We start from the raw sequence: 18,006 nt of genomic DNA on the forward strand, positions 1-18,006 counted from the left end.
CGCCTATATCATTGAAAACATCATAAAATTAAATATAATATATTAAAATTGCTTATAACTTTAGTAAGTGTTGCTGTGAACAGTGATACTATCAGGGGATGGTTGTTATAGCACATATATTTCCAAGTCAACATGACAAAGCATTGATCTGATAAATTGTCTATATGAAGGTTGAAGAAGCTTTGTTTTGTTTTGCATCCCAAAAAACTATATTTATCCTACATTTTACTTCAGCAGAAGTCCTAAGGAAGCTCATATACACTCAAAAACATTAAAAAGGTCGATGTCAGTAAGATTTATTTTCCTTTTTTTTATTTTTTATTTTAAACATTGATAATAAGAAATGCTTCATTAGCAGAAAATCATCATATGATTGATTTCTGAAGGATCATTTGACATTGAAGAGGAGTTAATAAACTGAGCAAGAGATTTCAAAAAAATCCCCCAAACTTTTGAACGGTAATGTAAGGCGGTGATTTCATCCCGCTACCTCATTTCTAATTGGTTAAACTCACCCCATGTTACATCACTCCCCAGCCTCCCCTACTATTAAACCTGCTCACATTACAAGAAAACGTAAACATTAATGAGATTAACATTTCGATATGCAATCAAGAGCAGTAAATTCAAAATAACCCTACGCCACTGGTAAAATTTGCAAGGATTTGAACCATATTTCCACAGTGAGGGAAAAACTCATCACACCAGGAAATGACCAGAAAATAGAAGTCAATTCCCCACTAAATGTGCAAAAAGCGAGAGATAATAGGAATTAAACAGAGTTGTGAAATCAGTGTGCTTGAATTAACACATCAGTTCAGTGTTCTTCCCCCAGGCCATGTGAATATTCGTAATGAGAGTTTAAAAGGCCCACTGTGAGTTGTGTTTTGTATGCCCTGCAAGCAAAACGGCAAGATTAGCACTACCTAAATCACAGCTAGAATGCTGTTAGTGCTTCTCTGATGCAAAATGATTAGCTTGTCAGTAATACACGGTAATGATGGTTTACGGGCAAGATGCATGATCTCTTTTGAGGAATAATGAAACTGGACACTCTCACAAATATGATCTCCTGTGTCCATAACCACAATGTACATGTTTATATTGTTATATTCATATTCTTTTTTTTCTTTTAACCCTTTTTATTTGTACCCACAATGGCCATAGGACTCATTAAAGCTGAATATCATTGGACTTTAAAACAAAATGAGTGGTAAACCATGTCATAGCCATAAATACGATACGCATTATGTTTTGTTGAGATATGCTGTTATTTTCCATTCAAGTCCACTGGGAAACTGCAGATAAATTTCAATGAGACGCATTTTCACTGAATCTGCATTCTTCCAATAAGACTTATTCAGGAATAAACTGTAAAATTAATTACCATTATTATATATATATTTAATTACCTTATTATTTCCGAAGAAAACATCTTGAGTTGGAAAATGAGCCCAAAAGGGATGGAAACTTCATAAATTAGCAAGATAATGAGCAACCCGATCTGGGGCTTGGTACGTGATTAGGGCCGTTGTTGTTATTCAGTTCCTCATGTGTATTTTAGCACCCACACATTGTCGAGTTCACCTTCATGGACTTACGAGGCCGTTATTGCAGCCCGAGCTCATTTCTCTCATTATGAGAGGATGAAGGGATTAGACAGAGGTTGTTTGAGGTGTGAATGGAGTACGGAGGAAAAGCAGAGCGCGTGTGTTTGATAGTGTTAACATTGGACAATTTGAGCCCGACGCATTTATACAGCACGAGTGGGCCGCTTTGATCAGTGTGGCAGTACTGAAAACAGATTGCTCTGTCCATGAAGACAGGTATTCAACAGGGTTCAGAAGCTGTGTATTTTTAGAAAAAGAGTAGATAATACTTATGTGCTTGAATGCATCCAGAGCAGCATAACCGAGAGCGGCTTAATTCGGTTCTACCAGTTCAAGCTCTCATCTCCTGGTTATTCATGCATGTGGGCAGACAATCTCGTCACGTAATTGTGTTTGTCTGAAACACTTCTTCGCGAAATTAACGGCAAAATTACTCGGGCCACAAGGCTGTCTGTCTAGGTCTGTCATGTTGGTGGTGATTACGCTTGAGCATGAGACAGCTGTGTGAAGAGCAGCCAGGTCCAAATGTTCCACACACACGCCAGCCTCTTCTGGAGATGAGATGAGCTCTGTTGTGGAGACTGGGGGATGCTGGAGAGGAAGAGATTAGAAAGAGGACAGGGAATCGCTCGCACGCAGATCACATACTGATCAACCAGATAGAACTGACTGTTTCAGCTGCACCCATTACATACAGACACAATTTCCCTAGACAGAGATTAACAGGGACGGAATTCGACATTGCACCCACAGTGAGGTCCGTAAGAAATGGTTTATGGTGTCTGGGTTCTGTAAGAACTCGACTGCTTTGCACAGACCTGAACTCCACTGGACACCTTTGAGAATCTAAAGCACTTGACCTCAGTGATGGCTGTGACCGAAAGGGAGCAATTCCACACAGCCGTTATCTAGTGGAAAGCTTTCCTAGAAGAGTGGAAGCTGTTATAGAAGCAAATGGAGGATCCACTCTCTATTAATACTCGTGGTGTTGAAATTAAAATGTTCAACAAGCACATAAGCGTCATGCGCTTCAAACCTGACGGGGCACTTGCTTTTGGATTTCAAATGGAACTTCAAAAATAATTCTAATTCTTTTATAATTAAGTTGCAGAACACATCCACACGTCTAAAGTTAGTCAGGCCAGTTGACTCATGCCTTGTTCTGCAGATCATCTGCTTTAAAGGGTTAGTTCACCCAAAAATGAAAATTAGCCCACAAATTACTCACCCTCAAGTCATCCTAGGTGTATATGACTTTCTTCTTTCAGACGAATCCAGTCAGAGTTATATTAAAAATTTAAATTTAATGCCACTCAGCGGGTGTTGCATGCATCAGTCCAAAATAAGTTAAATAAAATGCGCCCATCCATTAAAAAAAAAGTGTCTCACATGGCTCCGGCGGGTGAACAAAGGCCTCCTGTAGCGAATCGATGCGTTTTTGTAAGAAAAATATCCATATTCAAAACTTAATAATCACTTTAATCTAGCTTGCGCCAGTCCTACACGGAAGCAGCTCCGGGCGGATGACGTATGAGTAATTTGTGGGCTAATTTTCATTTTTGGGTGAACTAACCCTTTAAACTGAATATTTGGTCATCTACCCACTCTCATGGCAATACAGCAAATTCATTATTTTATTCTATTGGAAAACAACAAAAGTTGTCAAAAGCCACTCTTTTCCATACAATGGAAAGTAAGGTGATCACTAGACATCAAGTTGCAATTTTGTTGGGTTTATTAAAATTATATTTCTGTTTGCAAATCTGTGAATGTTTATATAAACCTATAAATTACCATAAATAAAATGAGATTGCTTGCCTGGTTTAATAAAAAAAAAACATTATATATATAAGATGAAATGTAATTGCAATGAATGCGTTAAGAATCCGTACAACTGCAGCAGCAGAGGACTATTAATCTGCTGCGTGGTACTTCGGAAGAACTGATGACGGCATTGACAGATGATGGTTTGATCTTCGGCTGACCAATCAGCAGAAAGGGGCGTTTAATTCCAGTCCACATGTAGAAATCGAATATTCAAGCTGTTTATTAATTTTTCTACCCCTGAACGAAAAACAAAAATTTAAGCCGATTTCTCATTTTTTCGTTTTTTGAAAAAAAAAACCCGAAAAAGGAGCCTTTTTTTTCTTCCATTTTTCTACTTTCAATATTAAATCAAAAAACGAATGAACGAATGATACACGGATTCATGTGCATCTCCATATAGATATGGTGTTTGAATGTCCACATTAATGTAACCTACAACTACCACTACTAGTAATGGTCAACTACCATCACTCTCGGATATGTCTCTCACATTGAAGTTTGGTGTAAAATCACTAGTGCTGGCAGTGCTGCATGTGCCAGTTTGCTGGTGAATCTAGTGCACAAACAGCACCCACATTTTTTTTGGCCGACCAGCTTCTCTTAAGGTCCTTTAGGAGATTCAGAATATGATTTCATGCCCCAGATCAGTTCCACTGTCTGAAGCTTCAGTCCCCTCTAAATGTGACAGCCTACTGACGGCCTTTGAGGAAACGCATACTGATGTGGATTCTCTCTCTCTTCCCCAACCTCTATCATTTTTTCCCCTCTCCTTCTCCTCCCTCTCTCTTCTTCAGTCCCCTCTCTCTTTACCCCTTTTCATGCCATTCTTATTCATCTAAAACAACACCAGCTCTCGCCTTTTGTAGTTGCACGGCATTTTAATAAAACATTGGCGGTTTTATACAGGCCTCCCTTGGCAGGCTGTTTTTCACTCAGCGCTTGGATAGTGGTGCTCGGAGGCATGTGTAGTTTTATAAACCACCAGCTTTCATTTGTCTTCTGTGATTCGTGCTTTCAGTCCCGCTATTGATATTTGCCTCACCCATGTGTAAAATACACGTGTTGTAAAAATCGTAGTGTGAAAAAAACCTACCCGCCATTTGAAAGAGCATTGTTTCGGGAAAATGAATCTACGACAGAGATAATAAATGGAATATGCCCAGTCAGAGTTTTTGCATAATTTTAGCCGTGATATATAACCATGCCCAACAGCCACTGGAACGAGTAAAAAAAAAAAATTATATTCACAGATGAGTTGCTTACAGAGATGTGGCAAAAAATGCATTAGCTGCTAGTCAGTTCAAATATCTTATTCTTTAGTGGTCGGGGTCAGAAAACAGCCTTGCTCTGCCTCGGTGTTTAACCACACTCAGGGCAGAGGTGAAGAGATGCCTCAACAGAATACATCTTGCATTTGTTTACTGAGTATACCTTTCAATACCATCTTTCTTTTTATTCGTATTTTGTTTAAGACGTGGTGCCGTGCATTTTAAAGGGGTGTGTGCTGGGGCGTCTCTCTCCGTTTGCCCTTCATGTGAAATCTCTCATTGTGAATCAGCTTCATCTCAAAGCTCTGAACAGCATGACTCCATCAGACTGACATCATGCCAGCAGCGGCAGCAGAGAGATTGAAAATTTTTCCCAAATGCTTGTTCTCAGCTAGTGCTAGCATGTTATGGAAGTGCATATTGTTTTCAGAGTCTATGAAAGTCTGTAAAAAGTAATTAATCTCCAGATTTATATGATGGAGCAACAGTATAATATAATAAAGTTTCCACCTGACAATTATATAGAAAAAAGACGTTTGCAATTGCGTATCTCTTTCATTTTTGTTCGGGTTCAGTAGCAATTTATTATGTTTTTGAAAGGAGTCTCTTATGCTTACCAAGGCTGCATTTATTTGATTAAAAATACAGTAAAACCAGTAATACTGTGAAATATTACTATAAATAAATGTTCATAAATCATAAAATGTAATTTATTCCTGTGATGGCAAAGCTAAATTTTCAGTAGCCATTACTCCAATCTTCAGTGTCACATGATGCTTCAGAAATCCTTCTAATATGCTGATTTGATGCTCAGGAAACGTTTATACATAATATTTTTGTGGAAACTGATACATTTTTTTCAGGATTCCGATGAACAGAAAGTTCAAAAGAACAGCATTTATTTGAAATAGAAAACTGTCACCTATGATCATTTTAATGCATTCTTGCTGAATAAAAGCAATAAATAAATAAACTAATTAATTAAATCTTACAGACCCCAAAGTTTTAAACAGTAGTGTATTTCTCAACCTTGACTTTATGTCTTGCATTGTGACTTTATATACTGTATGATAACTGCGACTATCTACCGTTCTGTCTTTATTACTTATTTTAAACCTAAGTCCACAATTACCTTTTCTGTTTTTAGTTTGAGATGGAAATAGGCTTCTATTTTTTTACTTTCAACATCTGTTCGATTCTGATGTGGTCCATTTCCAAATGTGCTCCTAAATCAGGTACAGGTCTGATGTTTTGCAATGTGATCTCCAAAATCCAAAATCCCTCCCAAAGATTTTATATACCAGTAGTTATTTGGTCACTGGTGAATATGGAAGACAGCTGCTGAAATAGACGGTGGAGCGACAGTCAGGTGTTAGAACTCATAAGTATTACAGTGACAGCTCTATACCAGCAAAACTCGGTCATATCATAAATATTTAATTATTATCTCCTCGACCCTGTCTTCGTCCTCCTTATAGCCTGTGCACAAATTCGTAGGCTTCCACGGTATATCACCTTATAAATTCATGTGTAAACACTGACTTCAATGGCCTTCTGCATGACAGAGCCCTGCTTGCCGTCTTTGTTATAGTTCTTTTGCGCATGCGAGTCGGTTCAGGACCATGATCAGTTCACAGTTCACACACAAATAATTTAAACAAAAATAATGTAAACAGCCAAGAAAAAAAATTGGATTTGAGCAATAAATCAGATTTTGGTTCTCTGTTGGTTTTCTTGATATCCAATGTAAACTTCTAAAGCAAAACTAGTTAAACTCACTGCACTGTAATGGAAAAAATTGCTATTATATTAATTAATTTAAAAATAAACTATAAAGAAAATAATTTAGTACTATACACCCCTTTGCTTGACAAATGACTTTTATAAGAGTTAATTACCCTTTGCCAAGTTACACAATGACTTGACAGGAATCCATTTGAGTGCATTTCAAGCTGCACTGAGATATTGTATTTCAAAAGAAACACCAAGGAACACTAAAAGTAATTATGAGACAAGGTTCTTGAAAAATATCAGTCAGTGGAAGGCAACCCAAAGAACTTAATGTACCTCTGAGCAGAGAGATTTCCATCACTGAAATGGCTTGGACACGAGGAACAACTATGAATCCGTCCAGAACTGGCTGTTCTCCAAAACAGTGTCTGGGTGAGAGGAGAAACAGAAGCAGAGGTCATTAATACCAACACAAACACGGCAACACCAACAGAGTTACAGTCCTCTGTGATAAACATGGAAGACTGTGCATGTGAGACAACAATAGCAAACACAGTTCAGAAATCTGCCTGGTACAACCAAAACAACTTTGTTGGGAGAAAAACACACACACACACACACACACACACATCACATCTCAGCAGGAGTTTTGCCCAAAGGCGTGTAGGAGAGACTCACAATTTGGAAGAGGATTCTGTAGTTAGACCAGATTCCAACTTTCAGGCCTTAATACAAAGTGCTATATTGGAACAAACCTAACACAGCACATCACAATGAGCACAGCATCCCTACTGTGAAGCAACATCACGCTTGAGGCATGATTCTCTTTGCGGCACGGACCAGAAAACTCATAAAAAAGCGAAAGGAAAATGGATAGAGAACAAAATCAAAAGCAAAGTAGAAAAATACTGGTGGCGCAGTAAGGAGCTCTGGGACATGGAAGATGATTCATCTTCCTACAGGAAGAACTTACAACAAAAGTCACTGAAGTGACTTAAAATCAAAGTGTGTAATGTCCTGCACTGTAAAAAAAAATCCGTAAAATTTAAGGTAAAAAAACGGCAGCTGTGGTTGCCGGAATTTTACCGTAAAAAATACGGTAGCAACGTTTTTGGTTTTACGGTTTTAACTTAAATTTACAGTTAAATACCGTAATTGCATTAACTGATATAATGTTAATATACCAACCTACTGAAGTACTGAAATCTGTTTTGCACCGTTGTGATACACTGATAACCACCAAATGCAGGTGGTGATGAGAAAGTCACATGATGAACCAAAGCCCATCACAAGCAGCTTTTAAATAAGAACATATATAGAAGGTGCACAGTGTCATTCACACAAACACTAAACACCATCATGGTAACACACATGAAACTGCAATAATGCAAGAAACATTAATTTAACAACATTAGGTGTAACACACAACCCTAATATACAAAACCGATAAGAAAAAACTAAGAAGAAACATAGTTATTTCAACAAAAAAACATCAAATTTGAAATGTAACGCAGGGAATTCCGGTTATTCACTGTAAATTATACGGTCTTTTTCACTTCCAAAAACGGTATACTACCGTAAAATTAATGTCCAATACATGTAATGTTTAATACAGTTTTTCACCGTATATAGTAGGGGAATTTACCGTTAACCATTTAACAGGTTTTTACTGTAGCATTTTTACAGTCTTTTACCATTAAATTCACGGTCATTTTTTACAGTGTGGAATCGTTCAGTCAGAGGCCAGACCTCAATACAACAGTGAATGAGAATGACTTCTGTACAAAGATAATTCTCACACGACTCAGAAGAAAAAGGCCTTTGCAGTTTATTGTTGCTGCAAAAATGATATACTTCATTTTTTTTTACAGAAAGAGAGACATAATCTAAACATGCTTAAAGAATAATATTTGGGAAGCAAATTTGTGTAACAAAAAATATAAAGTTTGGGGTCAGATTATTTTATACTTTATGTAAAATGTAATACAAAGATGCGTTGAATTGATTAAAAGTGACAGTAAAGACATTGTTACAATAAAAATTCTACGTCAAAAAAAAAAAATGCTGTTCTTTTAAAATTTCTACTCATCAAAGAATCCTGAAAAAAATTATTGCAGTTTCTGCAAAAATATTTATCATTACAACTGATTTCAACATACAGTAATAAGGAATGTTTCTTGAGCAGCAACTCAGAATGATTTCTGATCGATCACATGACAGAGAAAACTGCTGAAAATTCAGCTTTGTCATCACAAAAATAAATGTAAATAAATACATTTTAAAACCTATTACAATAGAAAAGAGTTATTTTAAATTCAATTCAATTTCAATTCAAGTTTATTTGTATAGCGCTTTTCACGATACAAATCGTTGCAAAGCAAATTTACAGCAAATTAAGTTTCTACAATATTTAGTAGTAGCTTATCAGTGGTGACTGTCAGTTAATGTACATATGGCAGAAATGTACGGAAAAATCAATTAAAGACGTAATCAAACAAAATTAACAACAATTATTATATGATGCAATCAAACTTATAGCAAAATGTGGTAGTTCTGTATGTTGTTTGAGGGTTGGCATCATCTGAGGTCCTCTGAGGGGTTGGCATCATCTCTTCTCAGGTGTTCTGGATCCAGACTGAAGCTTGTGTAAAACCATGGCAAAAACAGAGAAACAAATAAGAGACATAATTAGCGTAGCTGCTGTTCCAACCAAGCAAAATTGATTTGTTTAACCCAAACTAAAGAATAATAATGTGCATTTGATCAGATATTTTATATGCAATATGTTTTCACTGTATTTTTGATCAAATAATTGCAGCCTTGGTGAGCATAAGAGAAAAACATTGTTAAAAAATCTCATTGACTCCAACCTTTTGTGTACAAATACTGATTAAATTTATTTTTTTCCTTCACGGGGTAATAATTCTGCTCTATTGGTGGATGTTTTTCTGTAGCAGTAAACCCCTGTTAGCCTTTATTCCTCTGGGTAAAAATACACTGCTAGGGATGCGTTTCATGTGCACTGGAATAGATAACCTCTGTTTGTTGCCTCAGAGTTCATTCGTTGCCCTGGTGGAAGCAGCTTGGTTGTGAGAAACAGGATTTTTTCTGTCGGTGACAAATATGTTTTGAGGGTTGCGAGGATAAAGCAATTCATCAGTGAACAGTACTCACCAATTTCAGCTTTTCCCAGAAGAGTGACAGCATTCTGTGATGTAACACCCACAGGAATAAACACCCCTGGCCAGTGTGTAATAGCGGTGGAGCTTGTGATTTTTCTGCATGTCATCAGTCTGCTCTCTCATCAACTGCTGTTGACAGCACTGTCAGAGTGTATGGCTAAAACCTGTCTTCTGCCAAGGTCACCTTAAGAAACCTTCTGGTTTTGGGCTTTGAGACATTCTTGTTTGCTGGCTCGATTTAAACAGACCTGGTTTAGGGAGATAGGATGAATAATAAAGTGACAGAAAATAACTGTAAGGAAGCAGTCTCTGTGTGTACTGGGTTTGAAAGATGACTTTAAAAAAGGAAGGAGACCTTAAAAAAGAGAAATATTCAAACAAATGCAGCCCCTTGGCTTTGTTTTTGTCGCAATTGTCATCATATGGCTCTTTTTACTTTCAAAGTAAAATTACGTCTGTAAGTAATTCATGAAAAAAAGCTATTATTATTGTAAAAATAAAGTTGGGTTGTTTTTAACCCAGTGTTTTTAAGAGTATATAAATAATAAAATATAAATGTTTGTAAAAATAAATAAATAAATAGCACACCTAAGGCTAAAATTATTTACCAAAAATAGAGTCTGCACATTAAGCAAGCTGAATTAATTGCAAAATACTGTGGAGAAAACAAGGTTATTTGCACTAAATGCAAATAGTGTTAAGTGTTATTAACATTAATAGCGATAGATGCTATTTACACTAAGTGAAAATAACAGTATTTCTTTGTATAAAAAGTGTTAGATGCTATTTTTACTTGCAAAGACTGGCAAATACTATTTCCACCTCAGTGTATTGTACTACATTAGAAAACAGCATGCAATAACAACAACAAAAAATATTAACAATAATACATATAAGTTTTTATTTATTACATTTTTGCTATCTTATTCCTATGCCTAACTCTAACCCACTCCTACACCTCTACCATATTTATCCATCTGCTCACTGTCCTCAAGTCAAAGGTCCAGGAAGATGGTAACAATATGAGCTGCACACATCATGTCCGATCAACACAACCACATCCAATTTCAATTAGGCCTATTAAATACCCATTAGGCACTTTATTTCCACTTTTTTAATATTTTCTTAATTTTTATTTAAAATGAATGCCTCTCTGAACTGATATGTAATCGGAAAAGAGAGAAGAATGGGATCGAACTCAAGTTCATCATGTCAAAATCTACATTTACCATTACTCTGCATGCCAGTGCTTCTGTTCTGGATGGGTTTCTTTTGTAATTTTGTCTGGCTCAACCAGACAATGGTGGGCGGAGTTAGTATAGACCGGCTATTTGCACTTTAGTATACATAGACACTTTAACAACAAAAAAATAATAATAATAAATTGCTGCCTTGCAAGCACTTACTGTTCCCAAAAGGGTTTCCCAAGAAATTGTAACCATCCCTTTGCCCCGCTTATCAGTATTTGTCAACAGTTTGTCCCGCCCAAAAACTTACACCATTGGTTGAGCCAGATTTTGACACGTCGAACCATTCATTCACACAAAGTGCCAAAAACTGTTTACACTTCTGTCAGAAAGGTGACGTAATTTTTATTATAGATGGTTCTGTACAATCAATTCTGATAAGAGACATCAAACAAATTACACACTTCAACCGTAAATTCGTCTTAAGGAGCATAACTATAAGGGAACAGATCCTGTCAGGATTTTGCTTTCAGTGTGCAGCATTTCTGTCTCCTCACCCAGACTGGCTCCTCTTTTCATCGTCCCGTTTCGCTTCTAGCTGTTTTGCAGCATGTGACTGAAATCTTTCCTGTCCAGGCTCATATGTTTATAGTCAGAGCCGTATTGTGCCTGCTCATCTGTCGCTGTTTGTTTATCCTCTGAAAGCGTGTTTGTTTGCTGTTGAGAGGTTGTGATATAACCTGCCAGTCAGGGGAAACTCTCACGCAGATGGCTGTGGATGAATGGAACAATTGAGGCCGAATGCACACACTACGCCTTCTCCAGACAGACAGACACGACGCACACACACACTCCAGCTGGCTAATTAGACAGCAGAAGAGTCAAAGTTATAGCCCGTGTGAAATACGCTGTCTATTTTTCTCTCTCCCCACCCTGGCTGCTGCAGGAAAATGAGCTTTTATTGGTCCCCGATGGCCTGGTCTCATATCCATTAAACTGAATAAGTGCCTGAAATAGCCCTTGTAGTAAGCAGTATGATGCAGGATTCCCTACCACAGCAGCTATCAGCGCATCCGCCGTGTAGCCCACACTCCCTCAGGGTGACCGTATGTTATGTCTTTTAAAAATATGATACTCAGCACCATTCAATGATACTCTGTAGGTTTTCTAAGTTTGCTTAGTCATTAACATTTCATGGAATTATACACGAGACTTTTAATTTGAATTTTCGGGATGTTTTTGAGACGTTCCAGCAGAGGTTAGTGAACATTATGGCAGCAAAAGTGCTAGACTGCTTTTGGCTTCTTCCATTTAAATGGATACCGGATCTAATTTCAGATATAAATTTGATGAAAGGAACCAGAAAAGAGATCCAAAAGTGCTAAAAATGGTATAAGGAATTGGAAAATGCAGTATTGTAGTCTGGTTGACGGTACACAGTGAGGTCCAAAATCTGAGCATATGGGAATCTAATTTAAATCTGACCATAAACCATTTTAGGACAAATAAATGCTATGCTGCATGATTCATAAAAATAAAATCTAAATCTTAATTTTGCTTAGTGCAATTATCAAATCGCAAAGGGTAAAATTTAGTCAAATATTTGTGCTGCATGTTTCAGAGTGAAGCGCAGCACTGTGTTCTTTTACACGGAAACAGCTCATGATACAGTGTTTTCAGCGCCTCAAAGCGGCTCGGTTCACAGTAAAATTCCACACAAAAGCCTCTCTGCATCTGCTTTGTAGGAATGCAACATGCACCAACAAGCTTCCCAACAGTTTGTAAATTAATTAAGACAGACTTAAATATTAGTATATTAATTTTACAGTTGTACTGTAAAATAAAATTATTATTATATTTTTAATATTCATTTTTTATTTTACAGAAAAATATGACAATAGTCATATTTCTTGTTTTGTTTACTATTTAGTAATAGTTATTATTATTTTTTATAGTCATGTTGATATATAATCACAATTGCAATCACAATATTTATCTAAAAAAAAAAATCACAATTTGATTTTCCCACAAAATGGGTAGCCCTACGTTACGACGTAAAATGATTAAGACATAAGCCTATTTGAGATTTTGCACTATTTCTAGGTCACTAATCAGATAAGTAAACATGTGACTACAGATGGTCAGATGTTCTTGCTTCCACTAAAGCTCAAGATGCTCTTTGGATCATCTCAAATCATGCTGGAGAATACCAGGTTTTACACAATCTTATGGAGTTCATGCAGCTCAAGAGCTGCAGTTATTAAAGCAAAAAGAGAACAAATTCTACAACAAAATAATGTAATTTTTCAGTTCAACTTTTCACTCAATTTGTAATGAAAAAAAAATCAAAACAGCATAATTTTCACTAGTGGCCTCAGACTTTTGGTTCCAGTGTACAGTATGACCGCACACACACTGACATAAGGTCCAGTTAATGAAAGCTGCTTGACAGTGCTTTACCACAGCTTTAAAAGTCCTATGAACCTCTGTTTGATATGTTGAGTAGGAAGGAGCCACACAGAGGCCTATACGAGATAACGTTAAGCCCCTGAGGTTCAGCAATCAATTTTTAGCGAGTCGCACGAAGTGACAGAATACAAAAAGCAATCACGTCCCTGCATGGATCTGAGCTGTCCACTGTCACCTGCTTAAACATTCAGAAGCGCTCTAAAATATTCTGATGTGCTGTTAAAACAGTCGACAGGCAGTGTTCTGTTCCTGTCTTCCTTTGTGTGTCTCTCCCCTCCTGTTTTGACTAACTTCAATCTAGAGGTAATGAGAGCCTAAGAAGCTGGAGACAGAGAAGCTATTTACATTTTTATTGATTTTTTAAAAGTGCATTTAACATTTTTTTCTCCCCTTTCCCCCACTCTTTTCAAATCCTCGAATGAGAGGCCCACTGCTCTGTTTACGCTCATTGAGGAGTGAAGATATTTTAGTCAGGAGCTCCTGCATTTTCTCCCTCTCTTTCAAAGCGGAAACTGGGTCTGTCTTATGTAATTAAGACTAGGCATTAAAGAAAACAAACCCCTGTGAATTCTGACTGAAGCCCCACCGGGAAATGGAGTATTTTTCATAATTAAAGAAGCACAAACAAGGCCTACTCAACAATCCACAATAGTTCTCAGTGGAGCATTATTGTTTCCTGATTTCCACAATGCTATTTGTCTGTCTGACTCCTCGAAGCCAAACCTTCTAGTTACAGTACGGCCATGACTGGAACTGTGTTGTTAGCATGTGCACATATTGTACTATGCAATTTTCCTTACTGGATCTGGATAATTTTTGACCACTTAGGACTGTAAGAGGACTAGGATGGAAAACCACTTTTTTTCTGGACTGAAGATGAAGGTTAATTTTTTTAATTATTGTATTATTTCTTGTAAAATTACACAATTTGGTAGGGCGTGCTAGATGACGCTGGTGTGTATCCATTATATGTTGCTACATAAAAATACATAAACACTAGAAAAAAATTGAACGTCATTTTATTTATTTAAAAACCTGTATCATTATTTTATCAAGCAAATTCAACAGGTGCCATATCTTTCCGCTGTACGTTACGTTAAATAGTCCCTGACGACTAGCTTGCTGGTGGTGCTAAAGTTGAAAAGAATTAAGCCAAAAATTAAAATTATGATTTACTCACCATAATGTTATTCTCAATCAACAGGACTTTCTTTCTTAAACCAAAGACCAAGGGAGAAGCTTTTCAATATTTGCTGCTTTCCATACGTAAACGGTCAGCGGGCTTTTAGGCATTAAAAATAACACAAAACACCATAAAAGTGGTCTATTTGAATCGTGTGCTGGTCTTCTGAAGTCATACCATAGCTTTGTGCGAGAAACAGACTGAAATGCAAATTGTTGGTGATGTTATTTTTTGTTCCCGGATCTTTGAGTGAGTGAAATGAACTCGGGAACCGAATCAGCGAATGAATCATTTAGACTGGCTTTGTGAACTGAATCAACCGATTCAATTAAAACTTCCGACTCAAAAGAACGATTCATTCATGAATCGGACGACACTGCTTGCTTGTTACAAGAATGTATGCAGGGAGATTTTCAAACATTCAGTGAATAACGACCTTAATTTAAGTTTTTCCTCACATAAATCTAATGTCACTTCATCAGACTTAAAATATAGTGCACAGGTCAGAAAAATGAAATGACCGTTAAGTTACGCGACTGCGCCGCTTTCTGTGTTAAAGGCGGGCGTACACGGTGCGATTTTTGCTGTTGTACGAGCTCGCAGGCGATTTTTTTATCTCGGGAGAAAATCGCAGATGCTCGCATGGTCGCGGCTCGTACCGTGTGAGAAGAATTACGGGCCGATCCGAGACGTTACGAGCACCTCCCGTCCTCCCGATAATTTTCAAACATGTAAAAAAAAATCGGATGCTGTCGGTTTAAATTCGTGGTGTATGTGCGGTTGAACGAGAAGATTTTGCGATCCATCTGAAGTTGACCAATCAGAAGATGACAAAAACCATATAGTCTATAATAATTTTAGTTTAATTATACAGTTCTATCTTTTATTTGTTATTCCGAATGTGCCAAATTTGCCATTCAGCTTTATGAATGAATATGCCTGTTGTATTTCCGGCAAAACGAGCAGAAATTCAGAAACGGCCTAGGCTACTCCCTCTAGTTCTTTATGAAGAACAGAAAGTCCATGCTTTTCTCTGCTTTTCAGCCATTCTCTTAGCCATGTACTTTGTCTTTGTTGTTTTTTTGGACGTCACAAGCCGCCTGCCACAAAGAAAACTATTTCGTCCTCAGAATCCATATTTTTATGAATGGCGCGAAACGTAATGCTTACGTCAGAGTTTGTAAAATCGTAGTAAATTCGTGTCGTGTGTGACTGCCTCCGTACGATTTTCTGATAAACTCAATCGTGACATGTGCCAGAGCTCACGACGTTCCGACCTTCAGAATCGCACCGTGTCCGCCCGCCTTAAGACAGGAGAAAGCAGTATCTCGGAGAAAGCGCGTGCAGATCAGAGGAGTGCAGTAAAGAAAGAAGATGGGCTACAAACAAACCCAGGTGTTTATGATTTTTTTTCTTTTGCAGACTACGCTTTAACTTGGATTAATATTTTAGCTATATAATTAGATTGATCTGATCATTATAATGCGATTTGACTGCTTTAATTTCTACACTTTATTAAAAGCTTATTTTAGACATCTGCAAACTATTTTGCAAATAGTTTATTTATGAAAAAATGCACATATCCGCATTAGAATTATCTGTCTGTTGGTGGTCATCACTCAGAAACATATGCAAAATTTTTAATGAGTTTACATGGTTATGAAAACAAAACTAAAAATAACCTGCAGGGAACGTTCGGGAAATGTTCTCTTCAAATGACCGTCCTAAAATAATCTGCAGGCAACGTTCTGGGAAGGTTCTTAAAAAAGAACTTGCAGGGAACATTCCTATAGAACGTTCTTATTTTGTGCCAAAAAAAGGGGGGAACATTAGGGGAATGTTCTGTTTGTTGGGTATGAAATAGAGCTGCTTTCTTGACAACCCCCTCACAATTCACTTCTGTTTTATTAAAAAAAAGATTGATCAGGATAATCTTCAAAATGAACAGAAGCCATACTGTTTTGGAACGAAATGAGAGTATGTTAATATGACAATTTTCCATTTTAGATTAACTATCCCTTTAATAATTGGTCTATGTGGGTGTTTTGCACTGATATAAACATTACTTGAACTGTTTTATCAGTTTTATAATGAGTTTTTCATTTCTCTCAGGGCTGATGTGGTTTTGTCATTTGATTCACCTTTTCGCACAAATCTGTTTTTGACACAAATGTACAGTAGCCTATATGCTTTGAAATGGTAGCAAGTCTTCCCTTTGCTGTTCAGTGTATTTGCTGAATATCTTTGTTAAAATAACAGTCTATTCAGGTAACCCTGAATTCAGAGAGCACTGCAGAATGGTGCTCAGTTCAGTGAACAATAGGTCCAATCTGCTCATGAACTGAAGATTTTTCATCTCTCTCTGATCTATCTGTCTCTAAAGGCTGGATTAGCAGTGTTTTGTCATATCTCACTGTGAATACAGGAACTTACAGGCCGTCATTCTTAAAGGACTTCGGTTTATTTTAGATCGCTCATTGTTAAAGTGCTCTTAAGACAAATTGCAGCAGTTACCCATAATTCCCTTTGTCCTGATCCTACAGAGCCTTTTCTCTTCCATTAGAGTCAGCAATGCTTTATTAGCATGATTGTTAGAATTTACAGTATTGACAGAGCATACTGCTGTACCGAAATAGACAATTCAGAAAATAAATAAGGTAAAATAGAGAAAGAAATAAAGGAGAAAATAAAAGAAAGAGACAAGGAATACATAAAAGGAAAACATAAAAAGAAATAGTAAAGTTAATAAGAAAGTACTGAAGGAGTGATTTAAAAAAGGGACAAGAAAAATCAAATCAATTAAGTAAATAAAGGAATATAATGGGAACATAAATGAAAGGACAAATAATGGGAATATACAAGAAAGGTAGTAGAAAATAAAAGCAAAAAAAATTTAACTTAATGTAGGACAAATTGAAGGAAAATAAAAGGAAGGGACAAGGCATAAATAAAAATAAATAAATAAATAAATAATGGTATGTAAATAAAGAAATAATGAAGGAGAACTTTTAAAAATGGACAAGGAAGAAATATAAAATAATAAATTAAGTAAAGAAGAATACTTCAATGGGAACATAAAATAAAGGAACAAATAAACTAAATCAAAAGAACTGAATGAAAAAATAAAGGAAAGTGACAAGGAAAACAAATAACAGAAAAAGTAATAAGGTTAATATACTGTAAGAACAATGTAGGAAAAAAAAGAGACAAAAATATTAAAATCAGATAATAAAATTTGGTATATATACCTGTACAAAATATGTGTCTCATCTCTCATATATATCTCACTCCCTCATGCAGGGGCGTAGCCATCATTTCAGAAGTGAGGGGGACAGATCTCGCTTATTCTGGGTCCGAATAAAACATCAGATCATGCACAGTCTATCCTGTCTCTTTGAATTTAAATCTATATTTATTCACACCGGCTCTTGAAAACCTCTATGCGAACACACTTGCCCGAAAAAGTGCGGGGGACGAATTTACATGATATTAAAAGTGGGGGGGACACATCCCCCGCGTAATCTACGCCCCTGCCCTCATGTCTTTTCT

The 18,006-nt window shown here is 36.7% G+C and overlaps 1 protein-coding gene across 3 annotated transcripts in view; it reads left to right on the forward strand.

The window, feature by feature from the left end:
* Positions 1–18,006, forward strand: part of LOC107671962 (protein FAM19A1-like) — a 44,023-nt gene that overhangs the window by 17,245 nt on the left and 8,772 nt on the right. The gene's annotated exons all lie outside the window — the stretch shown is intronic.

This window comes from Sinocyclocheilus anshuiensis, unplaced genomic scaffold (assembly GCF_001515605.1).
Source record: "Sinocyclocheilus anshuiensis isolate Anshui unplaced genomic scaffold, SAMN03320099.WGS_v1.1 scaffold1053, whole genome shotgun sequence".
Lineage (NCBI taxonomy): Eukaryota > Metazoa > Chordata > Actinopteri > Cypriniformes > Cyprinidae > Sinocyclocheilus > Sinocyclocheilus anshuiensis.